Source organism: Scyliorhinus torazame, chromosome 17 (genome assembly GCF_047496885.1).
Source record: "Scyliorhinus torazame isolate Kashiwa2021f chromosome 17, sScyTor2.1, whole genome shotgun sequence".
Taxonomy (NCBI): Eukaryota; Metazoa; Chordata; class Chondrichthyes; order Carcharhiniformes; family Scyliorhinidae; genus Scyliorhinus; species Scyliorhinus torazame.
The window spans coordinates 122,724,749-122,740,967 of NC_092723.1; the positions used below are offsets into that span (position 1 = coordinate 122,724,749).

At 51.0% G+C, this 16,219-nt stretch overlaps 1 long non-coding RNA gene across 1 annotated transcript in view; it reads right to left on the reverse strand.

Annotated features, from left to right (window-relative positions):
* Positions 1–6,708, reverse strand: part of LOC140394120 (uncharacterized) — a 56,248-nt gene extending 49,540 nt beyond the window's left edge. The window contains exon 1 of the long non-coding RNA XR_011935819.1: positions 6,443–6,708. This is a non-coding gene — a long non-coding RNA (uncharacterized lncRNA). The remainder of the gene's footprint in view (positions 1–6,442) is intronic.
* Positions 6,709–16,219: the final 9,511 nt, after the last annotated feature.

Consider the following 16,219-nt stretch of genomic DNA (forward strand, 5'->3'; position numbering starts at 1 on the left):
ATTCATGTATTTGTCAAGATGCCCCTTAAACGTCACTATCGTCCCTGCTTCCCACCACCTCCTCCGGCAGCGAGTTCCACTACCCTCTGTGTAAAAATAAATAAATAAATAAATAAAATAAATAAATAAATAAAAATAACTTGCCTCGTACATCGCCTCTAAACATTGCTCCTCGCACCTTAAACCTATGCTCCCTAGTAATTGACCCCTCTACCCTGGGAAAAAGCCTCTGACTATCCACTCTGTTTATGCCCCTCATAATTTTGTAGACCTCTATCAGGTCGCCCCTCAACCTCCGTCGTTCCAGTGAGAACAAACCGAGTTTATTCAACCGCTCCTCATATCTAATGCCTCCATACGCAGGAAACATTCTGGTAAATCTCTTCTGCACCCTCTCTAAAGCCTCCACATCCTCTGGTAGTGTGGCAACCAGAATTGAACACTATACTCCAAGTGTGGCCTAACTAAGGTTCTATACAGCTGCAACATGACTTGCCAATTCTTATACTCCATGCGCAGGGGTGCGGAGGCTGCCATTCCGTAGGGCAGGAACTCACTTTAGATACCTGGGGTGCAGGTTGCTTGGGAGTGGGGTGGGCTCAGTCGGTACAACATTTCTAGTTTGGTGGGGAGAGTGAAAGCTGATCTGGCAAGGTGGGATGGTCTCCCTCTGTCAATGGCGGGTCGGGTACAGGCGATTAAAATGAATGTGCTGCCGCGATTCCTGTTTATTTTCCAATGCCCTGCCGATTTTTCTGCAAAGGCATTTTTAAAGAGATTGAAGAATGATTACCTTGCTCATTATGGGGAGGGAAGGTGGCCAGAGTTAGAAAGGTGCTGCTACAGGGAGGAAGGCAGGCAGGGGGTTTGGGTCTTCCGAACCTGATGTATTATTACTGGGCGGCGAATGTGGAGATGGTACGGAGCTGGGTCAGAGGGGTTGATTCCCAGTGGGTCAGAATGGAGGAGCGATTGTGTTGGGGTCGGGATTGAAGACTTGAGCAACAGCGCCACTCCTGATGGCCCCGGGGAAATACTCCGGGAGTCCGGTAATAATAGCTTCATTGAGAATTTGGAGGCAGTTTCGCCAACACTTCGGGTTGGGGGCAGGGTCAAGGGAAATGCCGATTCAGGGGAACCACAGATTTGAGTCCGGGAAGTGGGATGGAAATTTTTGGAAATGGGAGGAGAAGGGGATTAAGACACTAAAAGATTTGTTTCTTAGGGTCAGTTTGCAGGATTGAAGGAGCTGGGGGAATGTTTAGATACATGCAGGTTCGAGACTTGCCAGAAAGGAGATACAGGGCTTCCCAGTAGAGCCGGCTTCCACATTGCTGGAGGAGGTGCTGACAACACGGGGCCTGGAGAAGGGGATAGTGTCGGCATTTTACGGGGTTATTTTGGAAGAGGAGAAAAAGTGGGAGGAAGAGTTGTTGGGAGAGGGTGTTGAGGAGGGGTTCTGGTGTGAGATGCTCCGGAGAGTGAATGCCCTCCACCTCGTGTGCGAGGTTAGGGCTGATACAGCTTGCAGGTGGTATATAGAGCACACCTCCCAAGGGCGAGGATGAGCCAGCTCTTTGAGGGGGTAGAAGATGTGTGTGAACTTTGCGGGGGGGGCCCTGCAAATCACGTTCATTATGTTTTGGTCCTGTCCAAAGCTGGAGGATTATTGGAAGGAGGTTTTTCGGGTAATCTCTAAAGTGGTGCACGTGAAACTGGACCCAGGCCCTCGGGAAACTATATTCGGGTGTTGGACCAGCCGGGTTGGAAACTGGTGCGGAGGCAGATGTTGTAGCCTTCGCCTCATTGATCGCCCGAAGGAGGATCCTGTTGGGATGGAGAGCAGCCTCTCCACCCAATTATCTGGTGTGGCGGGGGACCTGTTGGAATTCTTTACTCTTGAGAAGGTTAAGTTTGAACTGAGGGGAAGCTCGGAGGGGTTCTACAATTCATGGGTGTTATTTATTATGCACGTTCAAGAATTGGATAACATCGAACATTAGTGGGGTGGGGGGGTGGTTTGGGAGGGTTGGAGGGAGGGGGACTGTATGTCTAATGGTGACTCTGGGTGATTCCTGAATCCTTTTGTTATTTGTTTGTGTTAACATGCGGGCAGTTGTTTGGGGGTTTGGTGGGAGGATGGGATTGCTGTTGTTGATATGGGGATTGATATTGCATTCGTTACTATTTATTGTTTATTGTTGGGTGGGTGCAAATTTGGGAGAAAATGTGAAAAAGGAGGAGAATAAAAATATTTTAAAAAGCAAATCTTGCACGTTCATCCCGAAAAAATAACCATGGCCCTTTTTAGCTTTAACAATTCAGCTACCCAGTCTTGCCGTCAGGCAAGATTCAGAGTAGGTCACATGACCCCCTTCATTCCTCCATTTTATTGAAATTAAAGAGACCGTCCCAAATCTTAACACCTTGATAAACTTCGCGTTCGCAACAAATTTGTTACAATGGGAAGTAGTTGATACTAAGCACATCGACGTATTTTTATTTTCTTTATTTAAATTTGAAGTACCCATCCATTTGTTCCCAATAAAGGGCCAATTTAGCGTGGCCAATCACCTACCCTGCCCATCTTTGGGTTGTGGGGGTGAGACCCATGCAGACACTGGGTGAATGTGTAAACTCCACACGGACGGTGGACCGGGATCGAACCTGGGTCCTCGGTGCCGTGATGTAACAGTGCTAACCACTGTGCCAATGTGCTGCCCTTTACATGGATGTATTTAAAGAGAAGTTAGATGAGGGATAAGGAATAGAAGACTATGTAGATTATGGACAGATAAAGTAGTCTGGGATGAGGCTGATGTGGTGTACAGACACTGGGCGGGATTCACTGTGGGGTTTTGGGGGGGCGGGGGGGGGGGGGGGGTGGTTTGGGGGGGCGGGGGGGTTTGGGGGGGTTTGGGGGGGGCGGGGGGGGGTTTGGGGGGGGTTTGGGGGGGCGGTTTGGGGGGGCGGGGGGGTTTGGGGGGGCGGTTTGGTGGGGGGCGGTTTGGGGGGCGTGGGGGGGCGGGGTTTGGGGGGGCGGTTTGGGGGGCGGGGGGGTTTTGGGGGGGGGCGAGGTTTGGGGGGGCGGGTTTGGGGGGGTGGGCACGGGGGGGTTTGGGGGGCGGGTTTGGGGGGGGGGGGTTTGGGGGGGGCGGTGGGGGGGGTTCGGGGCGGTGGGGGGGGTTCGGGGCAGGGGGTGTCCATGTTCCGGGCGTGGTGGAGGAGGGGTGGGGTGAGGGTGCAGCCATGCTCGGGGGTAGGGGGGACGGGTTCGGGGCAGGGGCCTCCATGTTCCCGGGGAGGGTTTTCCGCAGGAGCGACATGCCAGCCGGCCTGCCATGGCAGGGCGGTGGTGAAGCCACGCCCGCAAGCTGTGGTCATGCTGATGGGCAAAGGCCACTGGCGCTGCCAACCTGCACGGCCGCACGCCTTGACCTTGGGTGCGCCCAGGCCCCCCCCCCGCCTCCAGAGGTGACGCAATATTGGCTGACGCGCCAATACGGAGGCCGCAGACAAACGCGGAGACCCACTACAATGAGGACCATGCAGCAACCAGGGGTGTGGTCGAGAGGTGCTTTGGCCTCTTGAAGATTCCTGGACCACTCTGGAGGGGCCCTCCAGTACCATTCATAGAGGGTCAGCCGCATCGCTGTTGTCTGCTGTGTCCTGCACAACATAGCCCAGCAGAAGGGCGATGCCTTGGAGGAGGAGCAGGAGGAGGCACAGGGGGAGCCCGATGAGGGTGACGCATCTCAAGATGGGGAGGGGGGGCACAGATGTGACATGGGGGCTGGATATGGCCAGGATGCTGCACAACGTCACCGGCTTGGCGAGCGAGCACACAAGGCGTTGATCACCGCACATTTCACCAACTAGGGGGGAGGACCTCGCTGAGCACGGGCACTTGCACCACCGTTCCGCCCAAATGCAGCACCCAGCACCCCCCACCTCCCGCACCATCCGAAAACCCCAGCTCCCGCACCAACACATGCACAGCACCCTACACCTGTGGCACGATTGCTTGTGTCAGCGGGTGTGATCAGTGCCATGTTGAATGATAACCCGCTCTGCGATGAGCAGTGAGCTCCGGATCGTTCGGCAATGTCTGACTCATGGCCACAGCTAAACCCTCCACATGGGTGGTCCCTGTCACGGACACTCCATCACATGGGCATGTGGGGTAGCTGGCATTGGTGTTCACACCCGGCCTCACCGTTGTACTGACCTTCGACCCCAGCGCCACTCGGTCCCCTTCACGACCCTTCAGGCACCGGACATAGCACAGAGGCATCTAGGTTTGGTGTAACAGTGACTTTAATCGTGACATTCACATACAAGTGCCCTAGCCCCTATAACTCAGCTGTGCCCTGCACCCGTGCCAACTTACTACGTTTCGTACCTCTTTGCCTTACAGGCCCTACCACTACGCCTTGCTGTTTTCCCAGATGGTACAGCAGGAGTGGAGGCGTACTGCTGAGACTCCTGCCCTGCGACTTGTTCTTGGTCGGCGCGCGTTTCCTGGGGCAGCCCGGCTTGGATGGGCCAGGCTGTTCCGTGGGCGTGCTGGATGGCTTGGTGCCATCCTGTTATGCCCGCTACCCACCAGATGCACCAGGGATGGGACGCGGGGAGTCCGAGGACCCGCGTTGTTCCGGGACCTCCCTTGCAGGAGTCACCAGGACGAGCCCCAGTACCACCACCTCCCTCGCGGTGCCCGGTGGCCCCTGGGCCTCCCTATGGGACAGTGGTGCGAGCGGAAACCAGCCACGAGGCACCACTGACAACTGGCGCTGCCAGGCCTGGAGGCACACTATGGCATCGATTAGGGTCTAAACGTTCGCAGCGATGGAGCTCGGGGAGTGGGCCATCCCAATCTGGGACTGCGCCACCTCCCACCTCCAGCACGTGGGCAAGGCCACTAATGCTCTCATCGATGGCCTGATGAGACTGGGCCAGACCCCAGAACGCGGCGGCAATATCCAGCTGGCTCTGGGACTTGGCTGCTTGTGAGAGGGCAGCCCTGTCCTGGGCCATGGATGACCCGTGCACATGAAGCCCCATGCCTTGCACCACCTGACCCATGCCCGAAACCGTTGCCCCCATTGCCTCCACCGCGGACGCCACCAATGCGGTGTCGGCCTGGGTGGCAGCCGTGACCGGCACCACACCCTGCTCCCGGACGCGGATGGACTCCTCCAACTGCGTCTGCAGATGCTGGAAAGTGGCCATCATCCCGTTGTCCACTCCCTGCGTTTCCAAACGCATCGGGTCTGTGGGTAGGCCTGGTAAGTCCAGGAATCCGGGAACCGTCTGGTCGGCAGCTGGGTGCTGGGGCTGGGCTGCCCTCCGACCGTCCAGCCCCCCGGCTGCTCCTACCTCCACCTGCTGTACCGGTTCGGCTGTGTGGTGCGCACCAGTCAGTGACCCCGAAGCCTCATCATTAATGTGCCCAACCGGGGTGAGGGTATCTGCGGTGGTGGAGGGCGTGGGTGACAGCAGTGACGCAAGGTCCATGTCTCATCGAACCCCAGGTCTGGGGTCTCCTGGGTCGAGCCTTGGACCGATGGACGTTGTCTCCAGCCCATGGGAAGGGGCACTGTCCAGTCTGTCCAACATCTGTTCGGCCGCCCTCTGTCCATCTCTGTCCTGGCTCTCCGTCCTGGCTCTCCGTCCTCTTTTCATCCGTTTCATGGCCGTCAATGTCCTGACTGTTCGTCACTGTCGTTTGTGTCTGTCCTCTGTGCGTCCGTTTCCTGTGGCCCGGCTTCGGACGAGGGCCCTCCTATCCGTCTTCCTTCCCCTCCCTGGCGTGCGGGGTTTGGGGGGGGGGGCAGTGTGAGGGGGTGGAGGGGGCAGTGGGGGGGGGGGTTTAGGGGGTGGAGGGGGCAGTGGGGATAGGGGGTGGAGGTGGCAGTGGGTATAGGGGGTGGAGGGGGAGTGGGTTTAGGGGGTGGAGGGGGCAGTGTGAGGGGGTGCAGTCTGAGGGGGAGGAGGGGGCGGTGGAGGGGCTGAGGGAGTGTCGCCAGGCAGGGGAGTCTCCGATCTGGCATGACCCTACCTCCCAGATCGCGGCTCCCCCAGCGAGGTCCAGAACCCTCTGCTCATGGACGGTGAGGGAGTACAGAACAGGTGATCCCCCTACGGTTCTTGCACGCTAACGATGGTTGTGGGCTGTGTTATCCTGTGGGAGGGTGGGGGGTGGAAGCATCAGAGTTAGGCGGTCAGCAGCAAGCCGCGCGGATGTTGGCAACATTATGGCGGGGGGGGGGCACTGGGCACCACGCCACGGCGACTCGCAAGGGGGATGTGGTGCCCTTGTGGGTCGGGTGCCCCCCTCCTGCGTGAGCAGGGGACGGGCACGACACGTGGTGGGGGGGGGGCGGGGGGGGGGGGGAGGGAGGGGGCGTGTGTGGCCAGGAGGAACTCTCTGGGTACTTACCCTGGCTGCCCTCGTCAGGTTGTGGAGCTTCTTGCGGCACTGCTCTCCAGTACGTGGGGTGTGCCCCACAGCGCTAACGGCGATGCCCACTTCACGGCAGTTGCACCTGACTGTGTTGGCCGGGTGCCGGTAGCCACGTCTTGGGCACAGGATCTCCCTCCGCTCTTCCACTGCATCCAGCCGTGTCTCCAGGTCATTGTCCCGGAACTTGGGGGCGGCATGGCGGGGCGCGGCCATCTCTCCTGTGTCGGGGCCTATGCGCGGATCGTGCACATAAAGTGACGCGTCGCCGTGTCATCTGGGCGTCGCGCGTTGACGTCGCCACTCTGACACCACGCCCACCGCGTTTTTCACGGTGCCGCTGCTGGCCCCTTTTCGGGGCCTGAATCGATGCTGCTGGCGGGCCATTTGCACCATCGTGAAACACAATGGCATTCATGACGGCGCGGATATTCTGACATGGCATCGGAAAATCCCGCCCACTTACATGGACCGGCTGGGTTCAATGATCAGTTTGTGTGTAATGCATTCTACGTCAATAAATCTGTATCAATTAATACTGCAACTGCTTTCCCTAACACGCTGCCATCAATGTTGCCAAGATATACCTATTTGGTTGGGCCTTAAGTTCACCCTTTGAACTCCACTTGCAATACTTTGTTCTCCAATCTATTCTTGTGAAGCATCTTGACAAAGTTTTGAGAGAGGCACAAGTTGAGAGTGGGCAAAAGCTACACCTTGCAATAGAAAGAATGCAATGTGACTTAATCTAGTATATTAAATTGGAGCAGCTGTGGTCATGCTATACACATGAGTAATTTAGTGCTCATGTAGAATACGCCACTTGTTTTGACCGTAACGCATCTGTGTTGTTCAATAAATAATAAATCAGCAAATTATTAAGAGTGATAACCAGCAGATAGAACCATGCAAAAGCTAATGGAATTCTTGGCTTTGTGTTCAGGGAAAGGAAATAATACATTTTTTATTTATGTAGTACTTTTCATAGCCTTAGGACATCCCAAAGTGTTTTTCAGCCAATTAAGTGCTTTTTGAAGTGTGGTCATTCTTGGAATGTAGGAAATGTCGTGTTGGGTGTTCCGCTATACAAACGAACCAACACGGTTGTAGATGGTACAACTCTGTTTTATTCCTCTTGATAACATCTGTTAACTCATGGCTGTGGTTCGTACTTACCCCGTTAACCTGTGGACCCAGCCCTAACACTATCTTAGTGAGGCACTCAGCACATGGACTATGTCTGAGTGGCACGCTGTGAGATCTGTGCTCTGAGCTATCTCCTGCTGGAATGAGCAGGAACTGTGGTGTTCCCTGTTTTGTAGTGCGTGTGCTCTCACTGGTGATTGGTTGTGATGTTGCGTGTGCGTTGATTGGTCCGTTGATCTATCCATCAGTGTGTGTGATTGCACCATGATATGTTTATATGAATATCATGACGGGAAACACAGCAGCCAATTTTCACAACTCCCACAAATAGTAATGGGATAATGACCAGATCATCTGTTTTAGTGATGTTGATTGAAGGATAACTTTTGGCTAGGATGTTCGGGAACACTTCCCTGCTTTATACAGACAAGGGGTAGGCCATGCAGCCCTTCAAGCCTGATCAGCCATTTAATCAGATTATCATTGATCTGATAGTGACCTCAAACCTGCATCCCGTCTGCACTCCCATCCCTGATAAGTTATCACCCTCTTGCTTACCAAGAATCTATCCACCTCTGCCTTAAAACTATTCAAAGACAATGCTTCCACCACCTTTTTCGGGAAGAGAGGTGTAAAGACTCCTGACCCTCTGAGAGAAACAAATTCACCTCATCTCCGTTTAAATGGGCGACCTCTTATTTTTTAACAGTGACCCCCCCCTAGTGCTAGATTCTCCCACAAGAGGAAACATCCCCTCCACATCCACCCAGTCAAGACCTCTCAGGATCCGTTACATCCACCTGTGAGGGCAGACCGGTCCCATTGCATCTTAAAGACAGTGGGCGGACTTTCCCCATTTGTTTCAGAGTGTTCGGCTCTGACAGAAACCCATCGTGTGGCTCTCCAGCGGCACAACCGAGTTTTTAGTGCAGATTTTGAGCTGCTCTGGAAAAGTAAATTCAGGGGGCAGGCACTGTGGCGAGGCCTGCTAGTGCCAGCATGACCACCTCCCACAGATCGGGTCGGTCAGCACACAACATAAAACCACCCAAACCTCACCAAATCCGCACTTCAAGGTTGCCACTGATAGCCTGGCAGTGCAACCTGTGCCAGGAGGCAATGCCAAGACAGTGCCTGGGAATGTCTGTCTCTATCTCCCAAGGGGGCTATACTTCCCTTTGCACCCCAGGAAGATTCCCTCAACTGAACCTGACTTTTTCAAACCTGTTATAAACCGATCGGCGAGGTTTGAATATTCAGTGAGGAGGGGGTCACGTGGTGGGGGTGGGCGCAGGGCCGGGGCTTGGTAATGAGATTAAAATGTACGTAAATCTATTAATTAGGTTCTCGCCCTTTGTGGGCATGATCCTCGTTACATCACTGCCGAGAGGTCTGGAAAGTTGGGAAACAAGATCTCGCCGGTGAGAATCTGGTTTCCCGATTCTGGCAAGATTCTGTGCCCGCATCGCCGTTCTCACTGACCGTGGACGCAGGTACATAATCACCCCCAGTAACTCCAACAGTCTCGTACTCCGTCAGTACTGTGCTCGGGAGATCACGCTCACGTTTTTGGAGTGAGACTTGAATCAGTATCTTCTGAAATGGGAAGTGAGAATACGAAGGTAATGATGAACTTGTGAAAACCTCAGTTAGGCTGGCGTATTGTCTGCAGCTCATTACAGGAAGGCTGCAAAGAGAATGGGTGGGATTCTCCGGTCGTGTCCACCCAGTGACCAGAGAATCCGGCCTAAGGTCAGTGGAGGTCTCCATTGTACACTGCTCGCCCGTGACGTTCTTGCGGTGGGCGGGGCGGGAGAATCCAGCCCAATGGCACTGGTGCATTGCCGACGCCTTGGAATGTTATCCTGGATAAAATGTTACAGTTACGAAGATGTGCTCATGAAGTTGAGGCTTTTCTGGTGGAGCTGAGAAAAGAGGGATCTGCTTCAAAACATAGAACATACAGTGCAGAAGGAGGCCATTCGGCTATCGAGTCTGCACCGACCCACTTAAGCCCTCACTTCCACTCTATCCCTGTAACCCAATAACCCCTCCTAACCTTTTTGGCCACTGAAGATAATTTATCATGACCAATCCACCTGCACGTCTTTGGACTGTGGGAGGAAACCGGAGCACCCGGAGGAAACCAATGCAGACACGGGGAGAGCGTGCAGACCCTGCACAGACAGTGACCCAGCTGGGAATCGAACCAGGGACCCTGGGGCTGTGAAGCCACAGTGCTATCCACTTGTGCTACCGTGCCGCCCACAAAAGAGGACACCGGACAAAAGAGTTAGGTTTGTGATGTAGTAAATGGTGATGCAGCCTTTCCACTGGTTGGTGCATGGGTAATGAGAGGATGCAAGCAGAAAAAGAGAACTGGTGGGAGAGTTGGGAAGATTTCTTCATGTGAAAGCTGGTTAGAATGTGTAATTCCTCATCACAAATCAGAACTCAGTCCACAAATCAACTTCCAAATGAATGGTGAATTATTTGGAAAAGAGGAACTTTAAACTGTTTGGAACTGTGCAGAATGGGATTAGACCAGATACCCACATGGAGAGAAACATTGGACTTTAAATACTGCTGTGTAAAAATGGAACATTGCCCTCCCTACTATTTAGGTGAGAAGCTTTTGCTGTCTGCTTTGATTGGAGTCTTCAGGGAGACATTTACATTGTCCACTTTGGGACTCAGCAATGTGGGACTGTCTCTGGGTGACAACAACCTTCATTTATATGGCGTATTTAGCATAGAAAAGCACTCCATGGTACATCACAGGAGCGTTACCAAACAAAATCTGACTCCGAGCTTCATGGGAGATATTGGGACACTGTAACAGAGATAGATTTTAAGGACAGTGTTAAAGGTAGAGCGAGAGAGCGAGAAAGACTATAAGACCAGAAGACATAGGTTCAGAATTAGGCCACTCGGCCCATCGAGTCTGTTCTGTCATTCAATCATGGCTGATATTTTTTCACCTCCATTCTCCCCATAACGCCTGATCCCCTTATTAATCAAGAACCTATCTAACTCTGTCTTAAAGACACTCGAGTGATTTGGCCTCCACAGCCTTCTGTGATAAAGAGAAGAATAGTTTTAAAGGATGGTCCCTTTAGTTTGAGATGGTGTCCTCTGGTTCTAGTTTTTCCTACAAGTGGAAACATCCTCTCTATCCAGGCCTCACAGTATCCTGTAAGTTTCAATAAGATCTCCCCTCATCCTTCTAAACTCCAACGAGTACAGACCCAGAGTCCTCAACTGTTCCTCTAACGACAAGTTCTTCATTCCAGGGCTCATTCTTGTGAACCTCCTTTGAACCCTTTCCAAGGCCAGCACATCCTTCCTTAGATACGGGGTTCAAAACTGCTCACAATACTCCAAATGGGGTCTGACCTGAGCCTTATACAGCCTCAGAAGTACATCCCTGGTCTTGTATTCTAGCCCTCTTGACATGAATGCTAACATTGCATTTGCCTTTTTAATTGCCGACTGAACCTGCACAATAACCTTAAAGAATCGTGAACAAGGACTCCCAAGTCCCTTTGTGCTTCTGATTTCCTAAGCATTTCCCCATGTAGAAAATAGTCTATGCCTAAATTCCTCCTTCCAAAGTGCATAACCTCACACTTTTCCACATTGTATTTTATTTGCCAATTCACTGCCCACTCTCCTAGCTTGTCCAAATCCTTCTGCTTCCTCAATACTACCTGTCCCTCTACAGATCTTCGTAATATATGCAAACTTAGGAACAGTGCCTTCAGTTCCTTCTTCCAGATCATTTTCCTGCTTCCAGATCATTTATGTATATTGTGAAATGTTGTGGTCCCAGCACACCACTTGTCACCGGCTGCCATCCTGAAAAAGACCCCTTTATCCCCACTCTCTGCCTTCTGCCAGTCAGCCAATCCTCTATCCATGCCAGGACCTTAGGCTTAACACCATGGGCTTTTAACGTATTTAACAGTCTCTTAAGCGGCACCTTGTCAAAGGCCTTCTGGAAATCTAAATAAATCATGTCCACTGGTTCTCCTTTATCTAACTTCCTTGTTATCTCTCAAAGAACTCTTGACAGATTTGTCGGACACGCCCTCCCTTTGACAAAGCCGTGCTGACTCGATCCTATTTTACCATGCACTTCCAAGTACTTTGCGATCTCATCTTTAATAACAGACTCTAAAATCTTACCAACGACCGAAGTCAGGCTAACCAGCCTATAATTTCCCATCTTCTGCCTCCCTCCCTTAAATGGAGAGAGGTAGTGAGGAAAAGAGGGAAGTCACAGATGAGAAAGTTAAAGTTCTCAAATGTGTCAGTTTATCTTCCTTTTCTTTAAATCTCCAGGACACCACTCCTGATGCTCGATCAATAACTCCTGAGACGAGATTAGAGACAATTGAAGGCTTTATTGCACTAGATGTTTCCCCCGGTACAGAATGCGGCTGCTGGGGAGACACCAGCTCTTATACTCCACCTTACTGGGCGGAACCAGCAGGCAGGCTTCACCAATGCAAATAGCAGTCTCGGGTACCTCCCACACCAATGGTCTTACAGCATTATTCAGGGTACCGTAATACCCCTAATACCGACTACCACAACTCCCAAGAAAACAACATAAGCTCAGAACACAACATCAATATTCCCATGCTGTCTGAGCTGAATATAGGACAGTTCACAAAAAGCCACAATAGATTTCAGAGAGAGAAAAACACTTTGTTCTCCTGTCTGCAATGGATTTGAATCCCAGGTTTCACATTAACTCATTTCTGTTCAAACAGTTAGAATCTTATCACACAGAGGGAAGCCATTCAGCTATTGTGCTAATGCCAGTTCTTGCACACTGGTCCTTTCATCCTAAGCAACAAACACTGTGCTCAAAGCATCACTGTTGCCACAAGTACTCTTACTTGTTTCTGCTTTTGGAATATACCTACCAAACATGTTTGAAGTGTGTTAAATATACTTGTGCTTACAAGAGCAGGTCAAAGGCTAGGAATCATGTGGTGAGTTACTCACCTCCTGACTCCCCAAAGCCTGTCCACCATCCGCAAAGGCGCAAGTCAGGAGTGTAATGGAATACTTCCCACTTGCCTGGATGAGTGCAGCTCCAACAACACTCAAGACGCTTGACACCACCCAGGACAAAGCAGCCCGCTTGATTGTTGTGCCTTCAACAAACATTCGCTCCCTCCACCACTGACGCACAGTGGCAGCCGTGCATACCATCTATAAGATACACTGCAGGAACTCACCAAGGTCCCACAGGCAGCACCTTCCAAACCCACGACCACTACCATCTAGAAGGACAAGAGCAGCAGATACCTGGGAACCCCACTGCCTGGAAGTTCCCCTCCATGTCACTCACCAATCTTGACTTTGAATAATATTGCCATTCCTTCACTGTTGCTGGGTCAAAATTCTGGAATTCCCTCGCTAACAGCACTGTGGGGGTACCTACACCTCAGGGACTACAGCGGTTCAAGAAAGTGACTCACCACCACCTTCTGAAGGGCAATTAGGGATGGGCAATCAATGCTGGCCTAACCAATGACGCCCACATCCCGTAAATTAATTTTTAAAAACACCTCCTCATATTAGCTGCTCTGTAGGAAGGAGTGTGAGAAGGAGCCAGCATTCTGATCTTTGATATGAAGAGGAACATGTAGAATTACGGCAGCAGCAAGACATGACTCACACCCTTCCTGACTTAAGCTGTCTTACACAAACAGACAGCAAAATAATTTCCTTGGACCTCTGCTCTGTCAGAGATGGTGATCCATTCTATTTTTCGAGCAATAAGTTGCTTTAAGTCCACTCTACATGCGCCTAGGGGATTGCCCTCATGAGCCCTGACTCATACATCATCCACTGAGAGATTGATTTCTCGTTTCCTTTCCTGATTATTTCAGCAGCTTTGCTTCAAGCATTGTCAATACTCATTCTCAGCTCCTCGTTAAAAAATACAGACCAGCTCTAAATGCATTCAGCACACGGTATTATACAGAAAGCTGACCAAGATAGCTCGTGAACAGAATGCTTTAAATACATGGCTTATTTTAGAGAAAAGCGTGCCAACTTTTCCTGAATCGTAAAGTTGCACTTTGAGGACCTAAATGCAGAGTTTCCTTTCTGTTAACACCAAGGCAGGCAAATTGCAAACCTTCGGAAAGAAATGAAAGACGGGCAGCACGGTGGCTCAGTGGGTTAGCCCTGTTGCCTCACGACGCCGAGGTCCCAGGTTTGATCCCGGCTCGAGGTCACTGTCCATCTGGAGTTTGCACATTCGTCCCGTGTTTGCGTGGGTTTCGCCCCCACAACCCAAAAGATGCGCAAGGATTGAACATGCTAAATTGCCCCTTAATTGGTTAAAAAAAAAGGAATTGGATACACTAAATTTATTTTAAAAAAGAAATGAAAGACTTGCATTTATATAATATCATCTGTGACCTCAGGACATTCCAAAGCACATTTCTGCCAATGAAGCCCTTTTGGAAGTGCAGTCACTGTTGTAATATGGGATTTGGAGCAGCCAATTCGTGTAGAGCAGTCACCCACAAAGAAAAATTTGATCATGACCAGATAATCTGAGTTTTTAAAAAACAATACTGTATGAGGGATTAATATTGGCCAGAGCACTGGGTATAATTTCCATCTCTCTTCTTTCAAATAGTGCTGTAGGATCTTTTACATCCACCTGAGAGGGCAGATAGGGGTCTGAGTTTAAAGTCTCACCTGAAGAGCAGCAGCAGTAACAATGCAGCGCTCCCTCAGTACTGTGCTGGAGTGGTCTAGATTTGGTGCTCGCATATCTGGAGGGGGACTTGAACTCACAAACCCCCTGTCTCAGCGCTATCATCAGGGCCAAGGTTGACACTTTGGCCGCACGCTAGTTTTGCTGCAGAGGTCTCCGATTAGGACTTAAGCTACAGTAGAAGACTGATGGTATATACATTGGGAAGCCTGTCAAAAAAGCACATGTTGGGCATCAAATAGCATGGACAAGTCAAGCATCTACTTGATACAGGGCTTGAAAAGAACTGAGAGTGATTCCTCTCTATTGTGGGGGCTGTGGCCAAATCCAGGACAGTATTTGTGAACCCAACCATGATGTAACCACCTGATGTGGCGGATGTCTCCGCTTCCAGGATATGCAACAACCAGTCAATATTTGTGTGCTGAGGTGGGAGCTCAGACTGCTGTCACCATTGCTCTGGATGGAAGTGTTGAAAGGAGCATCCAGGCCCTCACAGCAGCTCAGCCACTCCTGCTTCAACAGATTCCTAAAAATCCACAAAAGTGAATACTTTGTTTTTTTTTCACAATCTAGCATGGTCCAATTCATAAATTTGGATTGGAATGTACATTTTGTCTTGGCTTTTAGTATTCTGGCCAAGAGGACAACATGACAGTCAATGACAGGGAGAAGGTAAGGAATATGTTGGACTGACGGTCACTGGGGAACTGGTTCACTACTGACTTATTTGTTCATCGATGCCCCAGGTAGTGAGGAGCTGTCAAGGTTGAAGTCTGCATTCCTTTTCCTCCTCTTCAGCTTATTCCTCATCCTCCATCTCCTCTTCGTGCTTCTGCTCCTCAGCACCTCACCTGATATGTATTGGTAAGGGCTGTTCCCTCATAATGCCAGGGTATTGGGAAAGGTGTGCCCTCAATGCCCGGCTATTGGTAAGGGCTGTCCCTCATGATGCCAGAGTGTGGGCAGCACGGTGGTACAGTGGTTAGAACATAGAACATAAAACATTACAGCGCAGTACAGGCCCTTCGGCCCTCGATGTTGCGTCGACCTGTGAAACCACTCTAAAGCCCATCTACACTATTCCCTTATCGTCCATATGTCTATCCAATGACCATTTGAATGCCCTTCGTGTTGGCGAGTCCACTACTGTTGCAGGCAGGGCATTCCACGCCCTTACTACTCTCCGAGTAAAGAACCTACCTCTGACACCTGTCTTATATCTATCTCCCCTCAATTTAAAGCTCTGTCCCCTCGTGCTAGACATCACCATTCGAGGAAAAAGGCTCTCACTGTCCACCCTATCCAATCCTCTGATCATCTTGTAGGCCTCAATTAAGTCACCTCTTAACCTTCTTCTCTCTAACGAAAACAGCCTCCAGTCCCTCAGCCTTTCCTCATAAGATCTTCCCTCCATACCAGGCAACATTCTGGTAAATCTCCTCTGCACCCTTTCCAATGCTTCCACATCCTTCCTACAATGCGGCAACCAGAATTGCACGCAATACTCCAAATGCGGCCGCACCAGAGTTTTGTACAGCTGCAACATGACCTCATGGCTCCGAAACTCAATCCCTCTACCAATAAAAGCTAACACACCGTACGCCTTCTTAACAGCCCTCTCAACCTGGGTGGCAACTTTCAGGGATCTTTGTACATGGACACCGAGATCTTTCTGCTCATCCACACTGCCAAGAATCTTACCATTAGCTCAGTACTCTGTCTTCCTGTTATTCCTTCCAAAATGAATCACCTCACACTTTTCTGCATGAAACTCCATTTGCCACCTCTCAGCCCAGCGCTGCAGCTTATCTATGTCCCTCTGTAACTTGTAAAATCCTTCCGCATTGTCCACAACT